This window comes from Corvus hawaiiensis, chromosome 26 (genome assembly GCF_020740725.1).
Source record: "Corvus hawaiiensis isolate bCorHaw1 chromosome 26, bCorHaw1.pri.cur, whole genome shotgun sequence".
Taxonomy (NCBI): domain Eukaryota; kingdom Metazoa; phylum Chordata; class Aves; order Passeriformes; family Corvidae; genus Corvus; species Corvus hawaiiensis.
In genome coordinates, this window is record NC_063238.1 from 19,837,254 (window position 1) to 19,858,639 (window position 21,386).

Consider the following 21,386-nt stretch of genomic DNA (forward strand, 5'->3'; position numbering starts at 1 on the left):
TTTAGAAATGATTGTTGTCTGGTTTTGGCTGGGATAGAGTGAATTTTCTTCACAGTAGCTGGTATAGTGTTGTATTTTGGATTTAGGATGAGAACTTGCCTTCTGTGTTCCTGTTCTGGGTTTCCCGCTCAGTTTTCACAGAAAACCAGAGGCTTTACCTGTACTTTTGCACTAGCATAATTCAGCTCTAATTCACACAGTGTCATTCACTCTTTTATAGTTTGGCCACAAAATTAGCAAAACAGATTTTAAATACAGCCACGAACAGAATAATGTTTCTGCTTTTTGAAAAGGGGAGAGAAAGAGGGAAACCGCTTGATTAGATGAGACTGCACTTCACTTTGAGATGTTCTTTTGGCACACAAGGCAAGTAGGTGACACACAGAGCTCAGGTTTTATTCCCTATAGTCTTGGGTAAGCAGGCTGGGAGAAGCATAGGTCAGAGCTGCTTCCAACAACAGCTGGCAAAGTCACTGCTTATCTTTTCTTAGAGGGGCCTAACAGGCTGCTCTGAGCAAGAGCTCATCCCTCTGAGCCTCTGTGTCCACTCGTTCAGTAGCACAACACAAGGAAAAATGGGACCACTCCTAGGTGGGTGTAAAAGCATCGTTGGAAAGGGAAGACCTTGGGTTAAGAGGGCAGTAAAAAACGGCTAAAGGTGCATGTAGTTTTCTGTCAGGTGAAGATTGATAATTACTGCTCTGGGATCCCTTTCTATATAAGGAATAAAAAAACCCTAAAACAAACCAAACAAACTCCTCAGGGAGAAACTATTTTTATGCTAATAGATATTCTTTCTTTATTATACAATATTGATACATTGGAATTCTTTTAAATAAAGTGTGGCCATTTAGAAAATGCTGAGAAATTTGAGGTTCCACTTAAATAGTGCTAGTTACGTGCATCCATATACAGTAAAGTGTCTGTTAGGCACTACTCATAGCATATATAACAGATCACCACTGAATGACTGACAACCATGTAGAGACTATGAACAAACCCATCAGAGTACTTCTCTCAGTGTATGTGGAAGCTGAACAAAGAGCATTGTGCTGCATGAACTAGCGTTCGAAAAGACAGGGTTATAAAAACTGTATTTACTGAGTTTCAGGTTAACATGGGGCACCTGAAGAAAAGAATGATCACAGGCTTGCCTGTCTTTTAGCTGTAGGTAAGAGGGAAGTAAAGAGAGGGAACTATTCATGCTTTCAGCCTGAGTATCATTGAATTTAAGGAGAGATTAGTGCTAAAACCTCATGCAGCACTTTGAAGATACAGGGGTATCTCTTATTCTGTTGAAATGACTGATAAACCAGCCAGGAACTATGTATAGTTTTTGAAACAAGTAAATATGTCAGAAATACAGTAACACTGGTATGTTTAGCCAAATAAATCAAAATATTAGGGGAAATTAATTATGCAAAAATAGGGCAAGTTATAACTGACTACATGACAGCTGAATTGAGCTACTATGGGACAGTTTTGAAGATATCTTCATCAATTTGCAAGATGAAAATAAATTTAACAAGATTCAGAGCTGGCCTCTAATTCCTTTTATTTAATGTGCTTGTTTAAAAATATGGCATTAGAAAGCACCTGTATGAAGTGCACTTTGATATTCATTCTGGACTTGAGCCAGCGATGTGTGCTCACAGCCTAGAAAAGCCAACTTTATACTGGGCTACATCTAAAGCAGTATGGCCAGCAAATCAAGGAGGTGATTCTGCCCCTCTGCTCTGCTTTCATGAGACTCCAGCTGGAGTGCTGCACCCAGCTCTGGAGTCCTCAGTAGAGGACATGGACCTATTGAAGCAGTCCAGAGGAGAGCAATGATCAGAGGGATGGAGCACCTCTCCTGTGAGGACAGGCTGAGACAGTAGGGGTTGTTCAGTCTGAGGAAGAGAAAGCTCCAGGGAGGCCTTACTGCAGCCTTTCAGTACCTACACAGGGCTTATAAGAAAGGTGAAGACAGACTTTTTAGTAGGGCCTGTTGAGATTGGACAAGGGGTATTGGTTTAAAACTAAAAAGAGGGTAGACTCAGAGTAGATATAAGGAAGATGAGAGGGATTAATCCTTTGTGATGAGCGATGAAACACTATAACAGGTTGCCGAAAGGGGTGATAGATGCTCCACCCCTGGAAACATTCAAGGCCAGGCTGTATGCAGCTCTGAGCAACATGAACTGGTTGAAAATGTCCAGGTCCCTGCCAACCCAAACTCTTCTATGATTTGACTCACAGCACACAAGAAATTACAAACCTACAGCCAGAACTCAGTCCTCGGCAACAATGTAACAGCAGTGAACAACAAATAATTGCAGAACAAAATGTTCTCCCAACAATTAGAGGTACCCAGTTATCAAAGTCTGCCCTTACCTTCTTACCTTCCATCTCCGGCACTTCAGACGGCTGTTTAACCAGCTTGGCTTTGCCTGGAAGCATTCCCGGGGGCCAAGAGACTCAAGATACTCAGTACTTGCCTATGTAAGCAAGGACTTTGTCAGCTACTTTATTTGGGCTGGTTTTGCCTGGAGGAAGAACCTAAGGCAGGTAAACTGAGTAAGCAGACTCTAAATACAAATTTTCTACAAAAATAATATTCAGACCACACTGGTAAAGTGAATGAGGAATGGGAAAGGTTGTTGAGCACTTTTAGCTGATAAAATTTCTTTTTTGTCATTTTCTCCAATGAACTGTACTTATTATTTTCACCTAGAACAGTCACCCAGATTGAACTCCTGGTTGGTTGGCACATTTCACTATCCTTCATAGGAAATCAGAGATTTTTATGGCCATCACTCCCTGAGGCTTTCTTAGAACTTGCCTCTCCAGATGAGTTCTTGAGCAAAAGTGGAAATGTCACTGCAGCCATGACAACCCAGGGGAAGATTTCTAGGGAGTCATTTTTCTTTAGAAAAACTGGTAGAGCTGGAAAAATAGGGCATTTTTGGTGCACCACAGTTGTTCTGCTCTGAAGAAAACACATTTGGCCATTTGTGTGTATTGAGCTTGACAGTTTTTACACAATGCTTCTTTGAGTCTTCTTGTTAAATACTACCCTGGTTATGCAGAAGTAGCCATCAGTGTCTTAGTCCTCCATTAGTGTTCATATGAGCCTGTTCTTTACTATAAAAAAGGTGGTAAGGGATTCACATTTATTGTGCCTGAGTGACTTGAATGACATTTTCTCAGTTTAGAAGCATCTCCACTTGCAGACTCAGCTTGGGATCTGAAAGTCAAGCTGTGCATTTTCTGGCTCATGCAGCTTTGCCATTAAAGCTTCGTTACATCAAATTCTACTCACAATTAAACCTTTGCAAATAAATTTTCCTCTGAGTTTGCAAAGGAATAGTTGAGGAGGCAGCATTTTGGTCCTGGAAATGAAAAATATTTAACAACTCTTTTGGTGACACATGAGTCAGGATGGAAACCAGCTTTTTTCTCATAGCTTTGTCAACACTAAGAAGTGAAAGAAAAAAAAGTTGTAAAAATTAATTTTAGTACTAAATACATTGGATAAATATACAGACAGGGAATAGATCAATTGAGTGAAAGGATGAGACTTTTTAACAGTCGCTTTTCAGAATAAAGACACATTTTAAGAAAGACACAGGTGTGTTGGAATAAAGAATTTTCTTTCATATATGAAGGTGAGTCAAACTGTCTTGGGACTTCATTTGCTTAACTGACAGACAGAAAATAGGATTCTGGCTAGTACTGCAGCTCCTCTAGCTTCATATGGGAGTTGAAATTGAAAGTAATAATGAACTGTAACGTTAATCACTACTTTATTAGAACAGGGACTGAGGATCAAGGGGCCTTAGTTCTCTCTTTGAGTCTTTCATTGAATCTTTAGCTGATGTGAAAAGTATTAACTGAAATATTAGTTTGATGGTACCAATCACAAAAAGGTACTACTTGGTCCTGTCCCACAGTGTCAGGGCCAGGCTAACAGCCCAGCACAGCCAGCAAAGGAGGCACATACGCCCATATATAAACAGGGCACCTCTTTACATTATTTCTCACATAAGCACAGTGCCAAGACATAAGTCTACCATTAGAAAGTGCAAAACACCATTTCAAAGCACCTGGTGTCTGAGAAAAATGTTCAACAGTCCCTGTTAGTCACAATATTTTTTTCCTATGGCAGCATCTCTGTTTCCTCAATAAATTTTTTCCAGATTTATTGCGATAGCCAGGACAAACTGCCAGAGGGCCTACTGTGCCTGCTATGCAGGACACATCTCCCACATTACGAAGGAGGTTTAACCTTGTTAGAAATGGAAGGACTTCGTTGTCCTGGGATGTCATATCACTGGGGACAGTGGTGAGCACTAACAGACTGAGGGAAAAATTCTTTATTCATCACCATTATTTCCTGAAGCTGTAGCAGCAGGTGCTCCATATTGTGACTGCTTTCAGAACAAAGCTTTCAGCCAGGCTTGAATCCTAGCATTATTCATCCTTCTCGAAACTCTTCCCAAGCACTGACAGCTAAGTTGGATGTCCTGTGCCTCTGAACAAGTAGCAGTTGGTCTATCTGGCATGGCTGCTACAAAGCTGAGTGTGGTAGTGTTACCCACTGGAAATGGCTCATGTATTTTTTCAGACTTGTGCAATGGTCAGGCTGACCCACCTGATAGTAAGATTTACAAAGAAAGGAAAGAAAACAAAAACATTTCAGGGAAAAAATATGATTATTTGTGCACTCAGCACTTATAAGCAATCCTTTCACTCATTCAGGCCTACAAACTGGATGCTAAAATGCTTTCCAGGAATGATCTGAACCAAAACTTTGGAGGATGCTCATGTTTTGATCCTGTTTCAACTCTCTTGCAATCACGTCAACCACCTGCCTTCCTTGAGTCTTTATTAACTCAGCTGGACTCTTTTTTTTTTTTTGCTAAAGTTGAGAATTTCAATGAAAACCAGATGTGTGGTGTGATCCAAACTTTCTTGGGAAAATATATGCTCACTCTGTTCCGTCCACTTAGTTATAATACACCAAACCATCTTTAATGGAAATGCTTCACAGGCCATTTAGTAAAAATAAGGTCCCACTTCTCCTAGAGAGACACTGATCCTCTGTGCTAATGCAGGAAATGGTGGCAAGAATCACTCTGCCCTGGTCAGTGCCTGTGCTTCCTGTGTGCTGTAGTGAGGTCTTCTTGGAGGAGAAAAGAGCTTAGCAGAGACCATGAAAACCAATGGAAAAGCCTTGAGTGGACTCTGCAGCGTAATTTAGTGTAAATGTCAGGAACGTGGGAGGAGATTGTGCATGGAGGTGTTTGGAAGAGAGCACGTAGCAGCGTGGATCAATCATGCAGGAGAGCAGGGCCATATCAGCAAGCAATAACTACAGGAATATTTGGAGACAAAATGTGCTGAAGAGCAGCATTTTCCTGCCTTCCTGGTAGTCCACCTTTTCCCCCACCCTCAGGCAGGGAAGCCAGATGTCCCCGAAAACAGTTCATTAAACTGATGTAGCAAAAGACAATTAATTCTCAGTGGCAACATTTGGTACTGCCGTTGGTTGTGTTCACGTCACAGACACCCTGCCCCACGGCAGTGGGGGTATTGCTGAGATCTCGTAAACAACCAGTCAGGTGAAGCAGCAAATGCAGGGTCCCCTGTACACAGTTCACAAAACCACTCTGGTCTTTCACTCCTTCAGCTTTCGCAGTCACCTCTAGCAAAAAGGTGACAAAGTGCTGCTTCTGGTTAGGATGCAGGAATCAGGAATCTAACAAAACAGCTCTGTGGTAACTGAGACCTATCTCCCTGGTCTTTGACTAGTAGACAGTGCTTGTGATGGCTTCATTCAGCACTTAACTAAAATTATTTGTATATGAATAAACAATGCTCATTATTTTAGAGAGAATGTGACAGTCCTTTGTTCAGGGAAGAAATAAGTATTCCAGCTCCTCTCTGCTAAAGAGACTGTGGCTTTTATGGCCAGCCCTAAGATCAGTGCTCTTTAGCATGAGACAGAGCTGACCATGGCATTATTTTAGCAAACCTGTAAAAATATTTTTATTGCCTTAGACTTCCAACATGAACAGATTCTGCTTAAACATGTTTATAACACTTCATACTAAGCAGAACTGAGAATCTTAGAAGACAACAGCAGACTCTTCCAGGCATTAAATTAAAATCACTTTATGTAAAAAAATAAAGAAGATGTATACCTTTCACTATATTCCAATTGTAGTTGACTGCAGTCCATTTGCTCTTGCTGGCAGCTTTTTATTTTCAATATTTAAAAAGGCTTATTAAGAAGTTTTGCATACAAATGCAGACCATCTCCAGGAGTCCCCGGAAGAGCTCCAACAGCAGGGAACTGGCTGAGCTCTGTGGGAGGTGGGCAGCAAGTCTACCTTTGAAAGAAGGGCACTGCAGGCCCTGTGTGCCCTGTGTTTTGGTCGTGGAGAGACAGAGGCTGCCTGGGCACAGTTTTGCTGTGCTCTGAGCTCACAGGAGCTAGTGACGGAGCTACCTCTTGTGAGGCAGTAGTTTTTATCCCACGGCTCTCACTGACTTATGCTGTGAGTCAGGAAGATAAGTTGGGGCTGGAACCTGTACTCCACGGGGGCAAAGTACTCCCAGTCAGCTTCAGTGGGAAGGGGCTGGTTGAACCTAAAGACATCCAGATGATTTCTTGTACTCTTTTGAGTGACTCTTCTCATCACTCCCTTCCCAAATTTTTGTTTCAAAGCCCCACATGAACCTGATATGTACCACAGCCTGTTCTGGTTGGGATGTATTTTATCTGAGGAATGAAGAGTGGGGTGACAGTTACCTCGTCATACATAATTTTGAGTGATAAGCAAGACCCAAGCTGCCTGTGATGTTTTGTGGGAGAATTTTGCAGAACATGTTGGCAAGAACAAGGAGGGAGAACAAGGGAAAAATAACCCATACTGTATGTAATCTCTCAGGGAATATGTTTTGGAGGCTCATAGAAGAGTTAGGAATGGAGAACAATGCAGAAAACAACTTTATACAGTCATATCCATTCTTGGAGGGAGCTCTTCCCCTCTAACCCTGAATTTCATCTTTGTCCCTTGCCTCCAGTGGGACACAGTAAAGCTCAGGGACCAGCAGGGAGAGAGGGCACAGGCTCTGTGCACTGCAAACCCTGACAACCTGTCTTCATGGGCAATCTGAGCGTCTATTCACCTCCCCTGTCCTCACTCAGAACAGCTCCATTAAAACAGGCATTTGCAAAATGCTGCCTGCTGAAAGCAAGAGAATTGATCTCTCTTCACGATATGCCTTAAGGCCAGTAAAAATTAGTTTTCCCATTCTGCAAAGAAGGAAATGAAATGAAAATGGTTAAGCGACTTGCTCAAGATTGAAGAGGGAGCCTTTACCGGAGCTTGGAAGGAACAATGGAAATCATGCAGTTCGTTTCTTAGGATGGATCCTTTCTGAAAGAGCCACACATCTCATGAGACCCTCTCTTCTGCTCAGAGAAGGACAATCACAGTTTTACTCAAAGACGTAGAATTGTTTGGTGACATTTCTCTTAGTCCTGAGGTCTCAAACCTCTTCAGGCTGTCTGAAAAATATCTGGACTTGACGTAAAAACAAGGGGAGCTCTGCTTCTCACAGAACACAAAATCCAGCCCCAGAAACCCCCAGAGAGGCCATGACCTAAATGTGGTCAGGGGAAAATATGAAAGGTTTTTAATCTAAGGCTTTTCTTCTACCAGATCCCAAAATGCTGGTTTAAGGTTGATAAATTGAAGATTAGAACATATATAGGGTTTTCAACAAATTATTCAGTCACGGTGTATTGAAGGATTTTTTAAATGAGAATTAAATGCATTTTTAGAAAATACGTAGTGTTGTAGAGCCACTCTGTAGCTGGAACAAAACATGTTTTCTTTATTTAAAATGTAATTTTTATGGATGCATTAGACTTGGAGCCAGAGAAAACATATTTAACTGCTGAGGTTTTACAGCCACTCTAGGGTTAGGAAAGAAAGCTGAAAAAATATTCTGCCTGGCAGATTTTTTAACGCTTCATTTAAAAGTAAAATAAAAAATATTGTAACTTTTCCACCTGTACCATAGTTCATCCAAGTGAAAGAAACACCTTTCATTTCATCCCTCTCTGCTGCAATGAGCCCAAACTCAAGACAACTTGTCTTGTGTAAAGAAAGTGCCAGCTCTGGGCTGAGAACAACAGCAAAGGCACTGGGGCCAGTCCTTGGTCCATAACAATGATGAGTCTCTTTGTTCAACTGCAAGCCTCAGTTTCTTGCACTTAAAATGCAGTGAAAATGTTCTTTTTTCTATCTGATTCCTTTAGGTGCGTTGGGAAGTAATTTGGGCTGCCACTGTGTCTTTATATAATGCTTTTTGCAGAGAAACCTTCAGAGTTACCTACCTTTTGACATAATTCAAGGCAGTTGATGCCAGTCTGAAAATCTACTTCTGAAGGTTAAAATGTGTCCATCTGCTTAATCAAATAAGTTAAAGGGAATAATATCTTGAACTGTTAAAAGCAAACAGTTTCCCTCTCTAAGTGGTTTTTAGGAGAGGACCTAAAGAAAGCAAACAGGATCTCCCAAAAGCTTCAGCATGTTAGGAAAGCCCAGGGCCTGCTACATGCATTGCAAAGGGAGAGACACATGCCAGACTTGTCTATAACTTGGCGTCTGGTGAGTCAGAGATAAATGAGGCTTTCTCTCCACATTTCTAGGCACGTTTTTGACATGTTGAATTCTTGAGTGTGGAACCTGAAGATCCATTGGTGAGATCAGATCCTACAGATGAACATACTCTGTATGAAAAGCCAGAGGAACAGATATACTTTTTTGTTTATGTGCAGAAAGAGATTAATCTCTTCAGGTGAGTAACTGTGTGCTGTTCTCCCCTGCTTGTATGAGGACTTGTGCTGAAGTACTTTAATTTCACACATGGTAAATCAGAAGTTGGGCATCTTCTCCTGCACTTTGCTCAATACAGAGTGGCTGAGATTTTATTTGTATATAGAGCTTTTACATACATTTCTTCTGAAACGTGCAGGTTCTTGAACTGGGTGGATTGATCTGTAGCACATGGCAAAAGGCCATTCTTACAGTGTGATTATGTAGCCCACAGAAGCAAAGAAAATAGTTCTGAAAAAAAGCAGGCAAGGCCATCTAAACCACTCCTTTGTTTCATGGGAAGAGCAATGTTAGCAAATTACACCTCATCTGACTCCCTCTGAAAACAAAAAATAGCTATGTGTAAGGATGATAAAAATTTTTCTCTTTGAACTGCAGAACTGACTTCTGAGAGGCAGTACAGTCCACCATCCCTCAGGATCTGAGGTCTGTAGCAAGACATCAGGTAACCCTTTCATCTTTCCGTGTTTCCATCTTGCACGTTCTACACTGTGGACCATCTTATCCAAGGTCATATGTAGATTACTCTTACAATCAGTAATGAAGATTTGTTTTATTTTGTCTTCAGTTTTCACTTTGAGATTATAGAATGTGTGCTGAGTTCATAGTACAGACTTTCATAAAGTACCTGGAGATTTCTTGGCATTATTAGGGGCCAGAGAATAAAGGTCTTTGTGCTTTAGGAGACAACCAAAATTGCCAGACAACTGCTCTTTGGGAACCCTCAGAGCCCTCGTGATTAAGGGTCCAGATAGACCAGGGAAAGAAATGAAGCAGCTACACATATGGTTTGGGGAAGATGGTAATTTGAGGCAAAAGAGAGGGAGGTGAAGGTGAGGAAAGGTCCATATGGGTAACAGTCTTTAAAGAAAAGGATGGAATACAGAAAGTCAAGCCACTGGAAATGTTTACTGAGAAGCTGAAGACAACCAGAGGAATGCAAGGTGTATGCTTTTCTGAGCAGAATTTTCAGAGAATGGTGAGAAGAGGATGAGGGTCATTGTGGGAACACCATGGAGAATGGAAGACCCATGGATTTCACTTACAGCGTGACTGCAGCCCTGACTGAAGGCCTGCTGCAAAAGCTGAACCCAGGACCTAGAGAAAATGGCAGTCTGCATCATGGATGCTGTTGGACATCCTTAGGAAAAATAAAATGAAAATTAAGGGAAAAATATGGGACAAAAGCAGGGAGATAGAGATTTAAAAGCAGCAGCAGTGAAGGGACAAGGCAGTGTACTTTTGGAGTTACATATGAATGTTGTCTCCTTTGCAGTAAGTGCCAGCACTGCTAAGCTTTGCTTCATGGTTCTCACACCTATTCTGCTCATGAGACAACACTTTAATATCACCAGATGTAACCCAGATGGTACATATTAGTCCATATACGGATGCTGAAAAATACATATATACTTTGCATTTGAAGTCTTTTAAGTATGATTTTTATATTCATTTGAAAATTGTTCATTTTTATTTGAGCCATAAGGCAGCTAAAATACAGCTCCCAGGTGAATGAAAATTTATCTATTCCACCCTGAATGATTCCAGGTTTCTGTGAGACTACTTTCAAAGGTGTGTGATCACTTCATTTCACAAATGATTCTCACTGGCTCAACAACAATGCGTTACTGTCAAACATCCATTATTATGCTTAATGGAAATGTTGGGGAGATAAATTTAGAACATCTTTCATCTCATTTTCAATATTAACAACTGTTCCATATACTTGCCAGCTGACCCAAGTGTGTGACAAAGTAGAATGCCTTAATTTAAACATTTAATTATTTTTCTGAGTTAAACTTGATTTAATAAGTAATGCTAATTGGAGTTGGACATGATCTTTAGATAATCAAGCAATGGAGCTCGCTCATCTGAGAGAGCAGGAAGAAGTGGTGGTGGCATTTGTCATAATAATCTATGCAACATCAGCACCAGTATTTCTCCAGTGTTTGGAATCACTGAGAAAAGGTGATGAAAAAAGAATAAAATATAAAACTACTGGTAGAATATCAAAACAGTATTAAAGAACAAACTATGCTTCTTTGTTGGTAGCTCCCAGTTCCTTCCATCCCTTCATTCCATTTCTTATTCTCTGTTTCTATCCCAAAGTGTACACCATTTCTGCAATTGTATTTTCTAGGCTCAAAACTGGACTCCTAAGTACTGTGTTTCTGCCAGAGATGGACCTTTGGCCCTAGAGAGCAACAAGGAAAAAGTAAGCACTTCAAAATATCAATAAATAAATACATTCATTTTTAAAGCACTAACCCACAGAGTAGTCTGCTATTATTTCTGTTGTATTAAACGGTCATACAGAAATGAACATAAACCCAAAACATTAATTTTTTACCCTTAAGAACAACTGAAAAAGAAATTTTCAGGGCATTCTTGTCAATCATTGCCACAGATATACATTTTTCCACTAGACTAATGAAAACCATTTCCTGCAAAGACCACCTTTCCATCAACAAAGCAGACAGTGAGGCTGGTGCAAGGGTGGAAGGTAGGCTTCAGTGTGTGTATCTGAAATGCTCCCCATGGAATGCTCATCTCACCTGCTCCCAACTGCTTCTCTTCCAAAGTTCCTCAAACCTCAGACCTACTCCTTTCCTTCCCACCAGCCCATGCAAAGTGTCTTCACTCCCACCAGCTCCTCTCCCATAAGCATTCTGTGCTTACCAAAGGTGGTTGGTTCTCCTTTCACATCTACTAGGTGCAAATTTCCCCTCTGATTTGATGCAAATCTAGACAAAATGAAAAGCATTCAAAACACATTAAGCTGTTCAAGTGGTTAGCAGGATTACATTAGAATAAACAACGAAATGACAAATCATTCTTGCTACTTCAGGATGGAAAATACCACTAGTTCTACATCTTGGGCAGAAACTTCTCCTACAGGTATATTTTTGTATCATGACCTGGTGCAAAGATATTATGAACCTTGAGCAATTTGCTGTTTGGTGCTGTCAGAGAACAGCCACTGGATTAGATGAATTGTTGGTCTGATGAGATAGAACAATGCCTTTACTCCATCCCGTGGGTCCCATAAGTAATCTCCTAATAAAATTATATTTAGCTACTTCTTGTAAGTCACTGATACTTCCAGTTGTTATTTTCTGAGTTTTTTCTGGTTAGTGGTGTTTGGTATTTACAGCATTCTTATGGTAATGCCAGACTCCAGTAGAGTATTTTAGGTATATTCACAAGGTATAGCCATATCTGGAGAAAGTACCAAGGGACTTCCCTGCAGTAGACAATTAATGACTATTAGGAGGACTGTAAGGTATCCTGCAGTAGCAATGGCACACATTTTACAGCAATCACTGCCCAGTGCTTTAGAAACAATTTCTCTCCTGTTATGCTGCTGCCTGTTAAATATCTTGGCATTTATCTCACAGCAGAGACCATTCGCCTGTGCCAGGGTTCTGTTCCATTGACAATGCCTCTTAATTGCCTTGTTGTTTAAATAAACAAGACAAGATAATTAAGTGATAATGACAAAGAAATAGGATGTTAGTGATAATGGGTGGTAGATCCCTCTTTCACTCCAGCTTCACTATCTAGAACAGCCCAAACTCTCTGCCTGCATTAAATCTCACAGCAACCTTCTGAGTTTTGAAAGGGCCCTTTTATCCATGCTCTTTGAATAACTCAATAAAAGTGAAAAAGTCTGGAGGAAGAATTCAAGACTGTGAAAAAGAGAGGATCAGGTGATGCAAAGGTTTTGGAATAGCAGGATGTACAGGTGGCACGAAGAAAAGCAGGTCTGCATGGGGAATAACCCAGCAGGAGGAGCTGCCTGTTTGCTGCTCCAGTGCTCCTGGCAGTCCAGTAGGGGCTGGCCCGAGCTGATCTGTTTCTGCTCCTGACCAAAGCTCTTCAGCCATGCAGTCTCCCCAAGGGCTAGGCGGCAGGAATGCCTCCCTGCTGATGCCAGCTACCTGGGCTGCTGTTGCACATGCTCTTTCCCAGTGTCTCTGCTCACACTTCACCTTGCTATTCTCCCATAGTGGGGGCTAATCAAAAAGGATGAGTTTGAGCAATCCTTTAGGCAAAGATTAACCAAAGTAGGATTTTCAGCTATTTGGCTCTAGGAACAAAGCAATTTTAAAGTGTATTCATACACCTGGGACATTAATGAAATAGATTAGTGGTCTTTTCCATTCATTACCTTATTTCCTCGATTGGGGATAATAGGTGAAAATACAAATCCCAAAACATTTGATACAGAGAAGTCTGGAAGTATTTTTTGTGTCTGGGATTATTTTTTCTGACAGCCTATCTTTTCTGAGATTTTTGATTTATTTTGGTACTTATTGGTGTGTACAGTTGACAGAGACCAGTTCTGCATATGATGATGCCATTGTTTATTTCAAGGTATCAGAACAATCTGTTCTGGCAGAAACACGTAGCTGAGCAAGGAGTGGTAGTGAAAAGAAAGAGAAGTTCCTTTGAACTTTAAAATTCCTATTCTCTCTCCTGGCTTCCAGCTCAGCTGTACACTTTGCTTCAAAGACTAAAGCAGTATCATAACAGATTTGCTTCCAATTTTCTCAGTTCAAACATCTTTCCTGCTGGTTATTGATATTGATCTGACAAGCTCCATGAGAGGTTTTCAGGGCATTCTTAAAGTACTTGTGTTGGCCTCAAACTGCTCAGGCTATTTGAATGTAAAAAACCACCATGAAGACCAAGGACCTGCTTTTGTGTTTGTCCTAGAACAGATTACACCTTACCAAGAAAGTTTTAAAACTGGGATTAAAAAGTGAAATTTTGAGACAGAGGTGCAATGTTTGCTCCACAGTCATGTCTGCCTATGCCATGAGCCAGGAGCTATGACGGACTTGAAGGACTGGTTATGTAGTCTTGTCTGTTACTCAGACATTGAAAACACGAACAGAAATGTAGAGAAATCTTGCTGAATGATGATTTCTTCAGCTATTGATTATTGCTTTAAGGTCAATCAAAGGAGGGGTTAATTTTGGAAATTAAGGAAATATGAGAAAGATTGCCTCTGCTGTAGCAGTAGATCTACCAAAACACAAACTCTCATCAACACTTTCCAGCCAGCTTCTGGCAACTGACAGTGGTTTGTGTCAGGCTGGCCTGGAGCAGGTTGAAGAATGAGTGCTAGCTTCAAAACAGTTTTACTAGGACTGAAGTACTTACGTGATGCTACAGAGACATTAGGAAATTCTGTAGGTATTTTGATCTTTGATTTTTTTGCTAACCATTATCTTCAGGGTTACAGGTCAGATATCTGGGTTGATGAATAGGTAACTTTCATGAGGGCTGGGCTTACGTTAGAGAGGCAAATTAAACTGCAGCTCAGAAAAAAAATGAACTGTGGAATATTTCCATACAGCAGAGTGGGAAGCTGGTTTATTGACATTGAGGAATCTGACTAAATCCGTACTATAGTTTGATGGCAGCACCAAACCTGAAACCTGCACCCTTAAGGTCCTAGAGACACGCTCTGCATGTTTAGATTGCTTTTTAAAGGATAATAATTAGGATACTTTTTCAGGCACTTTGATCAGGCAAAATGAGGATCCATGGTGCATGTATCACTGATACATATATGACACATCTGTGTTTGTGTGAGGTGGAAATAACAGGCAAAGAGCTGATAAAAAAGGGTGTTACAGCATGCTACCATGCTGCCCACGCTGGCATTGCTTTTGTGAAGAAGACCCTGAGAGACAAATGTCTGTGATTTTTTGGCAATAAGAATTGTATTTTTGTCATGTCATATTCATATATTTGATTCTGACTTGCATTTTGAACTTATTCACAGGAAAAGATATGGGTTCATTTTATTCAGGGGAATGGGAACTTACTCTGTTCCTATCCTCCAAGAAATCTCCAAAATAATAGAGTCACTGGGTTTTAAAATAAATGTTGAACACTTTGTGAGCTAAATATGCCTCTATTAGAAAGAAACAAAGAAAAGACAAATAAAATGGAAGCTTATTTGCATCTGATTTACATTATCCTATGAGCATTGATTTCATTTTTATTTCATTCCTCTTAATACTATTCAGATTGCAGACTACAACCTTGCTGCAAATTTACAGCTGAGTTTCATTGTTCATTTAATCATCTCAGGTGTTACTGAAATACGGTACACTGGTGCTTGAATGATTTCCCCTGAGGTTCATGGGAGCTGCCTGTATCCTGAGGCTGGAGGAGGGGGCCTGCAGATATGTTCTGGCAGTTGCTGCTCTGAATTTTGATGATCATCTGTTGAAAAATTGCAGGGGCTATCCTGTGTCAAGACAATCATTGCTGTCTCCTCCTTTTAGCCAGCAATTTGTCTTCAAGCTTACTACTTAGGTTATGCCTTTTTCTCCTCCATCCCTAACCCCTTGCTTCAGCTTAAATATTTGCAATAACTCACATTTCCCTCTCCCTCATTCCTCTTGTAGGCAGGAACAAACACAGTGTCAACACTGTGCAGATGTGTTTTAACCCAGCAGAATATTTTGGTGAGTTTGATGGTGAGTTATTAAATCTTTGTGGTTGGCTCACAACAGAAGAGGATTCTTTGATAAACACAAGTAACTGGAGTTTACCATGAAGGTATCTTTGTCAGGGAATGTTTTTCTTTCTGTTTCCTGCAACTTTCCTTTCTCTGGTTCAGAGAGTCGAAAAGTTAACAGTCTTGGGCAATGGGTGGTACTATCCATGATTTGAAATTCTCTCTTAACCAATACATTATATTGTTTGCTTAAAATCTACTGTGTCTACAAGCAACCCCTCCTATAAAATGATTTACCATTGAATATTTGCTGAAAACAAACACAAAAAGCATTATCAAGTTCTATATTAATATGTTTAAAAATTTAAACAACTGAGAGTTAAAAATATTTTGAAATCTTTGTTTAGCTGTAGTCTGTTTCTATTGACATAGGCTTACAAGAATCTTGTGGCTCGGTGATCTGATGTTTCCTTTTGAATTTTTCAAATCAAGTTTTGTTCCTGACTTTTGGACAGGTGAAATTGTGATGGCATCATAATGAAAAAAATAATGAATACATAAAAATGTAAAAATTTCCCCTTGGGCAACAAATTTGCTCATATTAATGCTGGAAGAGAGGGTTAAGTGCTGTGTGACAGAAACTGTATTAGCTGTTGCAAAAGGAGCTACTCATTTTGATCAACAGCAAAACGTTTGCCTTTGAATCTCCAGTCCCAGTTGGAGCAGCAACCTTTCCCCTATAATTAATTTTTGTGTGCTGTAGTCCATTAGAGAAGAGAGTGACAGCCTCTGGACACAGATTACTGTCTTAGGTATGGCCCAAAGGAACATTATGGTCTTAATTAAAGGTGGTTCAATATGTCAGCCATTGCAATAATTTGAGCATTTTTAATACTGTGTCAGTATCTAACCACCTTAAAAGAATTCTGGTAGCAAGCAAACTAAGTAATTTAAAGGCAGCTCATGTTCTCTGTAAGTTTTGCAGGACTGCTATTGGGAATACTTGATAATTTATGAAGGCTTACACCACCAAATTAATTACATTTTCCTGATGCCACATGTCTTTTTCATACAAGCTAGCTCTGAATTATAAGTAACAATATTGTCCTTGTTCACTCCTTCAGTACAGGAGACAGCTTACTAATAGCACCGGTAGAATTCAGTTGCCGTATTTCAGAAGTGTCATTTATTAAACACTGCTACAGTTAAGGTGGTATATGCTCCTCTAATATTAACCCTGATTTCTGCTGTATGTATTACTGCATCTCAGTTCTGAGCCTTTGGCATGGGTTTGATTTGGGAGCATTTTTTACAGTTTAGAAAAAATAAGTTCTGAGGAAATGACCAATGCGTAGACTTGCTGTGACTTGCAGGGGGTACAACACCACACACTCTACTGTTTTATGTGGGAATTAGGTTATACTTCAAGCCACTGTTCTGACAAACAAAATAACCTTGGTGTCCTTACAATAGGCAACTCATTATCTGTGGGTTTCTTCTGAGGTCCTGCAATCTTGAATTGTGCTCGGGTTTTGCAAAGCAGATACTTCTTGGAAAGTCTGACAAACTCTCCTGATGTGATTAGCTTAGAAAAAAGTGAATGCTTTTCAATTTTTCTTTAAATTAAAATAAAATCAATTTGAATAGGTGGTATATGAATATAGATAACCCCTGAACTTCAATCAGCAAGGAGAGAAATAAATGGACTGTCTATTTTCTTTAATAAGATTTTAGAATATCAAAACTTTTTTTTGTGCCTCTTCCATTTTTTTTTTCTGATTTGTATCAAGATGATAGAAGAGCATCTAGGGCTGCTTTTGGAATAATTTCAAGTCAGTGATTTGTATAATGAAGCTATTTTTTCCCATGATTTGCTATTACTTGAAATAAGAATTAGATTGGAGATGAAATTCCAAGAGGAGAATTTTTCACAGGAAATCTCATTTTTCTGCAGTTCCTTTAAATACTGAAGTTTGATCTGTGAAAGAAGCATGTTGTTGTGAAGTTTCATCAGACTCTGAACAGGATTGGAGTGAAAAGACCCTCCTTCACCTCAATTATTGGAAAATGCAACTGAGAAAAACCCAAAAGGTACTGTGAAAGCAGTATGTATAGATATGCCCTTTTTGGAACATGATGGAAGATCTTGCATCCTCTTCTTAGAAGGGAGTGAAAATGTTATTGGACAATGACACTATAGTATCAGTGCAGGAGGAATAACTTTGGAGCTCACAGTTCTCCAGCGCTTAGGCTTAACACTTTTCCCAGTGAAGTCTTCTGCTCCAGTATTTTCCTTTCTGATTATGGAGCATTATGGAGCCACGCTTTACTTTTCAGCCGTATCACTCACACATGTTTTAATGGTCAGCTTCCAAACATTACTGATTCTGCAGAGAAGACCATGCTGAACTAACGGTGAATTATATTTTCTGCTGCATTTACTCTTCAGCTCTGAATAATGTTTGGTCATCTTCACATTATGTTAAGTACAATGGATGTTGAAGGCCTTCCAGGTAGTGACATCTGGTTGTGCTACTTTACAGTACAAAAATTGCCTCAAGGAACTAAGCCTCAAGTAGTTCAGCATCTGTTTCAGGTTGTTTCAAGAGATGGTATACTCCTTGTAAGCTTGTCCATGAAGAATTCTTACATGAGCTTTGATAACAGAAACATTTTTCTGGTTTTTCTGCAGCATGCAGTTATTGGTTTACTTTTATAATAAGTATTTGTTTGTGCTCTGAAATTTAAATCTATCTGGAAGTGGCTGGTGAAAACTTGTGTTAATTGAACATCAGAAATAATATAAATACTTGCAAGGGCAAAGGCCCTTCACACAGTCAGGACTTTTTAACTGTAATGGTACTGATCATGTTTTGTCCCCATCTCTGCTCAAAAGTAGAGGAAATCCAGCTCTTTGTCAGTCCATTTTGAAGTTTGCCATCTATTCTCACCCTGTGCCTTCTGATAGCACTAATATCCTTTAATTTCTCCTTACTCAGAGTAAAATTCTCTGTAACTGTTGCATAGCAGACAATAAACCAAACCTTCTTAGAAGACATTTGGATTTCTGACCAAAAATTAGATTCTCCATATTTCACTCTGTCTTGAACCAATGCCTCCTGATTTTACAGAGTTTGCATACTCCAGATTGATTTATTTTGAACAAGATCTGAAATCTAACAAATTGGAAAGAACACCAGTTAAATGGTATTGTAACTTTTAGTGTGCAAATAGAAATTGTCAGCTAATGGCTGCCCTGGGTCAGGCTGTATTAACTGGGAACCACAAGATGGTGCTGCCATAACTGACCTGTTTAATCTAGCTAGGCTCAGCAAACAAGAAAACACTTTGCCTTTCTCTCCTAAAGAGGCAACAAGAAATGACTCAACATGAATCACTCACTCTGTTGTTCCCCAACACATTTACAACAATGTGCTATTTGTTTTGAAAGTGTCAGGATGACACTTTGTCAGGATGAGCTACATCCTCTCATTTTCTCTCCTTCAGTACCTCCAGTGGCTGAGCAACTTTACCTACTGGGAGATTCTTTATAAGATATAGTTATATTCCGAGCAATTGTCTGACATAGAAAGTGCTAAGGAAGAAACAATGTGAGATCCTTGATGATGGCATGTCTAGACTAAATGCTGCAGCCAGACCTGTGCATATCATGGAAGCTGTTGCCATAACTTTAATAGGTGAAACATCCCACACTTGTACTCATTTGGAAGGGAAGGCCAGAATAGCTGAGTATTTGCCAGCCACATCAGGATGTGAATAATTCTCTCGGCTCTATACATAGTCATTATAGTCCTCCTTAGAGCTACATAATATCTGGGGTCCAGAGCTGATCCCGAAGAAAACAAACAGTCACAGACATTGTATCAAATGTCTCCAAGGATTATCATACAGGTCTTCTGCTGAATCTCGCTGGGAAGCCCAGAAGGTAATTACCTTTACCTGCCCTCTTGCTGAGTTTCTGTTCCTCCAGCTGCCTCTGTCCCGTGGATGCAATGATGAATATGTGCTGGTCAACATGAGCAGAAGGCTGCTGTGCTGATTTAAAAATCCCCCATGTTCCCCCATGTCAGTTCTTTTCTGCCGGGGCTGCTGTGTGCAGTGGGAGGGAACACGTGCCTGAGCCTCAGGGCCACCGTTCCTACAGCTGGTCAGCAAAGGTGACTGTGCTGTGTCTGAGGGTAGCGCTTGGGGGTGTTCACTGGCACACACTTCTGCCATCTCTGCTGTGGGGTGATAACTGCTGGCAGATGACTGTGAGCATCTAGAGGCTTTAAAATGTCCCAGAAAATTCCCCATGGCTTTTTTTGTCAGTCTTTGCATTGTGCCACCCTCATTAGTTTCTATGTATTGCTTGTCCTAGTCCGAGTGAAACTGCTGAATAAAATGGATGTCTTCTGTGGTAAAAATAACATTAATCTCTGTTGGATTATGATTTCCTTTATCTACCTATTAGCAAAAAAAAAAAAAAAGACATTAAAAAGGTGTGTGCAGGATCACCTTAGACTCATAATAGACTCATAAGAAGATTGTCATTGTTGTTACAGTGAATTACTCATAAATAGCCTGTTGGCTGCAATGAAAGAGGAGCTTAGAATAAACTGTTCCAAGAAATAGCATTGATATGTCCATATCAACCATGAAGGAATCAGGAGGGATGCATAAGAGTCAAATCTTTTCCTGGAACTAATATACTGTTGCTTTGAACACATACACGCACATGCACAGTAGTGTACAATCCTTATTTATTGCATGTTCACCAAAGAGTACTTCTAAAATGTTATGAGAGACAGATCTGAAAATATATGACTTATCAGGAAGCAGAATGAATTTGATGTGTTATGTAGTTTGGGTTTGAGTGAAGATGTTCCTGTTTCACACACCGAAGACTGGTATTGATTTGATGCATATACAGCATAAGCCTCTTCACAGCTGTTTAAACTGTGCCCTCTACAAACTTCTATGAATATTTAGATTCATGTTGCCTTTCTCATCACATCAATGCTATTAGGAGGGTTTGTGATTGTCTTGGTTTGAAAGACAGGTGTCTGCTGAGGAAGGCAGGAGCCATCCATCGGAATGGCAGATGCGACCCCCTTCCCTCTGAGTTATTATAATTTTGAAATCAAGGGGCTTTTAGGCAAAGATGTGGGAAATAGGAATAACAGTTCTTTACTATTATATATCTATATGTGTATAACCAGTCAAACAAACAACAATAACTCTGGCAGTAACAGCAAACAATCACAAACCCAGTGCCAGCCTTCTCGGCTGTCAGGCCCTTTCCCCTCGGGTGCAGTTCCGCTCGCAGCCGGCAGGGGCGCTGGCGGCTCCCGGTGAGCAGGGCAGGTGCGATGGTTCCCCCGCGGCTGCAGGGGGCGCTCCGGAGCGAGCTCGGGGAGCACGCGGCACCGGTGCCCCGGGATCCCGGGAAGGGATGGGACAAAGGCTTCACAAACCCCTGGGCAGCCGGTCCTGGTGTCCGGCCAGACCGTCTGGAACAGCAGGCTGGAACGGCAGGGACGAGCACGAATCCTGGGTGGCAGACAAGGTGTATCCGAACTGCAGAGCTGCAGTGGGAACCCCCAGAGGTCTGGGCAGGCAGGACGAGCACGGCTACAACGCAGCGAAGGCTCGAAGCAGTGGCGGGGGCAGGATGGCCATGGCCCAGCTCCCAGCGGGGCAGGGAAGGCGGGCTTGGGATCCCGGGGTTTCTCTGGCAGAAGGAAAATCAGCCAAAGAAAGCAGCCTCCCTCTCTGTCCAAACGCTGGGGACCAACTGCCCACACACCCAAGTGAAGCAAAAGAGTAGCCCGATGCACCCCACTGCAGTGGCTAGGTCTTTTGTTTTTCTTAATTACCCAGCAATTTGTCCCCCTAGCAACATGTATGGGGAAAATTCCTTTAACAGAAAAAAAGCCAGGAGAGCTCCTAATACCCCAACAGTGATACTCAGGGAAGCGGTTTGGTTTTGCTGGGTCTGCATGAAT

At 40.8% G+C, this 21,386-nt stretch overlaps 1 long non-coding RNA gene across 1 annotated transcript; it reads left to right on the top strand.

Annotated features, from left to right (window-relative positions):
- Positions 1-4,854: 4,854 nt before the first annotated feature.
- Positions 4,855-20,938, top strand: LOC125316833. The gene is made up of 4 exons (XR_007199861.1): positions 4,855-4,865; positions 6,783-6,788; positions 17,986-17,990; positions 20,845-20,938. It is a non-coding gene; the product is annotated as an uncharacterized LOC125316833 (long non-coding RNA).
- Positions 20,939-21,386: the final 448 nt, after the last annotated feature.